Raw genomic sequence first — 5,493 nt, 5'->3', positions numbered from 1 at the left:
GCGACCAGCCTGGACTGTGCCCTCATGGGCACGTGGAGCCAGGTTGCTGGCGTTGAGATGTGAACGCTCTGGGAAGGTAGAGGCCTTGGCAGGGTCCCCAGCTGACCCCCTCCTCCCTCCATCCTCCTCCCACTGGCACCTCCCACAGACCTCCCACGCTGGAGGGGTGCACGAAGCAGCTCCTTGTGGCTTGTGGCCCCGACTCGGGCAAGGCCTGCCCTGCCCTGCACAGGGCCCAGGGAGGGGTCCTCACCCTGCCCCCAGCCTCGTGGCTGCAGCTTGTTCTGTGGAGACATCTAACCCTGATGCCCTCCACACTACCCTCGGGTCACTCCGTCTGTGTGCCCAGCTCAGCCCCTGCTGAGGTTGTCAGCTCTCTGTCCCCTCAGGCCCACCCTGCCAGCTCTGAGTCCCTATGGGGGACCCAGAAGCGGGGGGTGAGCTGCTATTTTCAGGACTGAGGACCACCCACACTCAGAGCCACAGCAGTCACAGCCACACTCAGAGCCACACTCTGTTGTGAGGCCCCCAGAGCCAAGATGGAGTATGGGAGGGGTCAGGCAAGAACCCCCACCCCAGACCCCTCCCACAAGGGCACAGGGAAGGGCTGGGCCTACTTAAGTCTCTGGGATTGGCAGGTGGGGCACTGTCCCTACAGTTTGGGCTGCCTACCTACTCACAATACACTGTCCTTGGCCCTGAGCAGGCAGGGGCCGAGGTGACAGGCCCAGGGTCCCCTGAGCCCCACTTTCTCCATCCTCACGAGCACCCGGGCCAGACCTGGGTGTTCTGCCCTGATGCCTGGATTTCAAGTCCCTGCCCCCACCCCATGTGAGCCCATCCTCTTATTAGCACTGTTTTGCCGATTTTGCAAGTCAAATCCTTCATTATTGAGTCCCTAGCTTGATATGCAGCCAGCTGAGCTGGAGGCTAGCTGGGAACAGGGAAGGCTTGGCATCACGTGACAGCAGCCGCCCATGATGGGGGCCTGGGGACCCCAGAGGCAGGTGCAGCAAACCCTCCAGACTCATCCACGGGTGCCCAGGGTCACCTCCCTCTGCCCTCAGCCTCACCCTGCCCGGCCTAGCACCCCTCACTGGGTTCCCTGGGGAGACCCTGCCCCCACCCCTCACGGGCTACAGGTAAGCCTGACAGGTGAGCCCAGGCCCCACCCAGGCTGCTCAAGCTCAGGGTAGGAGGTCAGCCTCTTGCTTTCCCGCACAGTCTGCTCCTTTTGCCAGGACCTGCTCAGCCAGGGTGGGTGTGGGGTATGAGGGGGAGAGCGCCCCTTCCACGGTGCCCTCAGGGACTGAGAGCTGAGACACAGCAGGAGAGGGTTCCACTGCCACAGCATGGCTCTCCACCGGGCTGAGTGTATTTTTAGTTTCTCCAGGGCCGGAATCTCCTTGACTGAAGGCTCAGCTGCTCCTTGGCCCCTCTGGCTTTCGGCAGCGTTGTGGGTGGAAGGTGAGGGGTTGGGGGTGCCAGGTCCCTGGGCGTGAGCTTTCTCCTGTCCAAGAGGCATTGACCCCCACTGCCTTCCCCAGCCTTTCCTCCTCTGTAAGTCCCAGTCCCCTCTTGTACCCTACCGGTGACGGTGACGGTGACGGTGGGGCCCAGCCCAGGGGCTGCAGGAGAGAGACCCTCCCTGGCCCAGGCAAACGGCAGGTACGGTGGTAGGCGGCTCCAGGCTGGTGGAGGCCAAGGCCCCCTCAGTTGTGCTGTCCGTCGTCGGTGCTCCACTCTGCCTCAGACTGCCCTGTGGTCCCAGGAAGGGACCAGGTGCTGTTCCAGGCATCACAGTTGTTCCCACGTTCCCTCTCCAGACCAAGGAAGCCTTTCTGGGGAGTGGGGGTCAGCCCATGCCTGATGCTCGCTTGTCACAGGCAGGAGACGGGGTCACCCCAGACCAAGTTTGGAGGGGTTGAGTCAAGACCTAACAAAGTTAGGGCTCTTTCAGGAGGCGGGTGAGGGCTCAGACTCCAGGGCTGGGTGGATGCAGTCTGGGCCGGCTTCCAGGAGGAGGTGGCCCCAGATCCAGGTGTTAGAGCATCCATAGGACTCATCGCGGTGGAGAATGCTGAGTGCCAGACACCGTGCTTGCTGCCTGGATGCCCACAACAGCCGGCGAGGACACAGAGGCTCGCTGAGATGCTGCTGTGGGGACAGCGGATGCCAGGCGCCTCCTCACTTCACCGCATGGCAGTTCTCACCCCGGCGCACGTCCTATTTCTGGAGTACAGAGCTGGGTGCTTCTGTGTGGTGGTGTTAATTAGGGTTGGTTTCCACAGAACACGCCTAATGTGTGGGAAACCTGCAAACGTCGCTGTGCTCAGTTCACCTGCACGAAAGGAGTGGGTTTGGGGGCCATCTCACTACTTGGGCACACCAGTCCCCAACAGACAAGGTGCATGTCCCCAGCCTGGGCCCCTGAACAGTCCAGATCCAGCAGTCGGCATGGGGGGCGGTGCACAGTCTTCCCTGGGCACGGAAGGCATGGGGGCGACAGTGACACTGCCCCGGCCTGGGTGGTCACTCTGAGTCAGGCTTGGCCCGGGACAGGGCTTTGGGGCCAGTGTGTCCCTCTGCAGGTCTGGAGAGGTCCAGGGCTGGAGCAGGGTGTGTGTCCTGAGTGACATTGACCTGGGGATAGGAGAGCCTTCGTTCCCCCGCCCCACCCCACCAGGGCCTGTTGAGGGAAGAGCAGAGGAGTGTGGCTGGACAGAGTGGGACAGACAGAGAACAGGTGGACGGGTGTGTGGACGGGGCCTTCAGCAGTCAGGGAGAGTCAGATGCTGATGGGCGGGTCCAGTAGAGGGGAGAGAGCAGAGGGGTCCTGGGGTGGAGGGGCAGGATGGGAATCAGGGATGGGTGGTGGTTGAGAGCCTGGAGGTGGGCAGGTGTGGCTGCAGCCACTCCTGGGGGGCAAAGGAGCCCCAGGAAGGGCTCAGTCATGAAGTCCCCCTTGGTTCTCAGGAGCCCCAGTGGTCCTAAGACTGAGCCCCTTGAGCTCCTGAGGCCCTGAGACCCTCCTCCCCTTTGCGGCACAGCGACTGCATCCCAGAAGCCCCTGGTATCCTGGAGCCTGCAGCACCCCCCATACCCCCACCTCTGCTCTTTCTCTGTTCCATCATTTTTCAAAAATAATTGTGTGGCATCAGGCTGTCCCTGACCTGGGTTTGTTGGCTCTCGTCCCCAGGCCCACCCAGGCTGGCCTCACGTGATGTGTGTGTCAAGGTGTTTCCCCTGCAAGGCCTTCATCGTTCCCTGATTGCTCACATTAATTTTTCTCCCTCCTCGGTGATCCTCCCCTGTGCTGTGCTGGTTGGGAGGGGGCTGCCTCCCCCCATCCTGCCCGGCTGCTGCTCCTCTGCCCTCCCCTAGATGAATGTTCCTTTATTGTCCATAAATCTCTGCACAGCCCTTTGTGAAGACAGATCGGAGGCCTCCTGCTCCCCAGTGTTTGTCGGCGGTGGGTTTAATTAGCACTCCCCCCAGAGGAAGGGAAGGGGCTCTCCGCCGCCCCCGGGCTTCTTCTAGGGGACAGAGGCTGGGGCTCCATCTGTGTGGATTCAACACGCCAGACCACATAACCGGCCTCCCCACGTTCCATCCCAGGCAGCCCCATCTCCCTAGTGGCCCAGGGGGTGGAAGCCCAAAGCCCAGCAGCACCACTACCAGCCCCCAGCACACAGTAGGTGCCTAATAAACACACAATGAGTCGGTAGATGCCAGGATGAAAGGCCCCACCTTTCATCTGACAGTGGCTGCTGGCTGTGAATCTGTCTGCTTCCCGTTGCCCGGCTGGGGTGTGCAATAGGCTGCAGGAAGGAAGGGAAATTCTTGGGGTGCTCCCAGCCGCCAGCTCCAGCAGCCCCGAGGGCGAGGTGCACTCAGGTGGCCCAGCCTGGCCCCACAGCATGCCGCCCGGCCTGGGAATCCAACTGTGTGCTCTGTGCCGAGGTCTGAGGGCCAAGAAGACAGGCCTGTGGGGGGTAGGCTGGGGGGGGTTGGCTGGAGGGACGACCTCAGGATGGTGTGGCAGGAACATCCCATCCGCTTCTCCACCGGCGGCCGCAGCCGTCTCAGAGGCTTGGGAGTCCCTCTGGTGCTGGTCCAAGCTGAGAGCCTTTCTCACAGCGGCTCCATGAGCCACGGGGACCCGTGCCATGAGGGTTTACTCATTCCTCATGACAGGAAGGAAAACCGAGGACCAGTGAGGTGTGGTGATCTGCCCCGACCCAGGACCCAATCGTGGACTTCCCCAAGCCCTGGCCGTGTAGGTCTGGGCACTGTGGATCCATTCCGTGACTGCCTGGCTGGGTGGGAATCAGCCTGGGGGGATCACAGAGGGCTTCCTGGAGGAGGGGTTTGTGTCGGAGTTGAGTGTTGAAATAAATAGAGGGTGCTGGGTGCAGGATCCTGCGGCACTTTGTGGCTGGGAGCTGGGGTGGGCAGTAGTGGTGGGGGGGGAACGGGGCAGGGCCCCTGTATTCCCACAGGATTCCAGCCTGGCCACGTGGGGTGGGCTGCATCCAGAATGCTGCTGTCCCCCCAGGGCTGCCCAGGCTTCACGTGCAGAGCCCGGCCAAGCCCCTGGGCTGTTACGTGCACCGGCCGGGCCAGCTGTCCAGGGCTCTAGGGCAGCTTCAGCCCAGCGCAGGGTGGGAAAAGAGGGGGGCAAGGCAGGACCAAAGGCAAGGCTGCCAGAGGGGCCGGGCACAGCGCGACACATCATGCCAGTGGGGTCAGGATGTATCCACGTGCCGTGTCAAGTGATGCTCTGGGCAGAGGGACACCCCCAGGCTGACTGGCACAAGGAGGAGAGATTTATGCCAGGCCTGTGCAGGCCCAGCACTGGGGTGAGGACACTGAGGCTCAGGAGGGAGCCACATGGCGCTCTGGGGCAGAGCCACACTGGCCGTGGGCGGCTCTGAGCGAGCACGGCCTCAGGCAGGTCTAATGCTCCAAACGTGTCATTTCACACCTCTGGCCTCAGTGTACTTGTGTGCGCGCAGGGGACGTCAGCAGCCTCTTCCTGCGAGGGCGTCGTGGGGGGTGAGGGTGGGCTGGGTCACCCTGGCTGTGAGGAAGGGCCTCTGCCCTGCAGCCCCTGGGCCCCAGCTCATCCAACAAATAAATACTTCCTTTCCATAGACACACTCCCGACACGCTCTCAGTCTCACTGGACATCGGTCTACAATCAGCTGCTGAATATACTGCTGCTTCTATTATTTCAGCACTAATTTAAGGATTAAAAAATAATTCTACCAATTACTGTGCAAAGCCCTGGGCACCAGATAGACAGGGGCAGATTTTCCTGTCCGAGGACTTGGGCCAACCCTGCAGGTAGATGGCAGGACAGGGTGGCCCCAGGGGCCCCTTTGTCCCCAGTGGGCATGCAGTCATGCCCCGCTGCCCTCCCAGGGCCCCAGGGTCAGGACTGGCAGAGAAGTGACCTGGGAGGAACCCAGCCTGAGCCCAGCACGCTGC

The sequence above is a fragment of the Globicephala melas genome, chromosome 13, assembly GCF_963455315.2.
Source record: "Globicephala melas chromosome 13, mGloMel1.2, whole genome shotgun sequence".
Classification (NCBI taxonomy): domain Eukaryota; kingdom Metazoa; phylum Chordata; class Mammalia; order Artiodactyla; family Delphinidae; genus Globicephala; species Globicephala melas.
Note: the sequence above shows the minus strand (reverse complement) of the source record.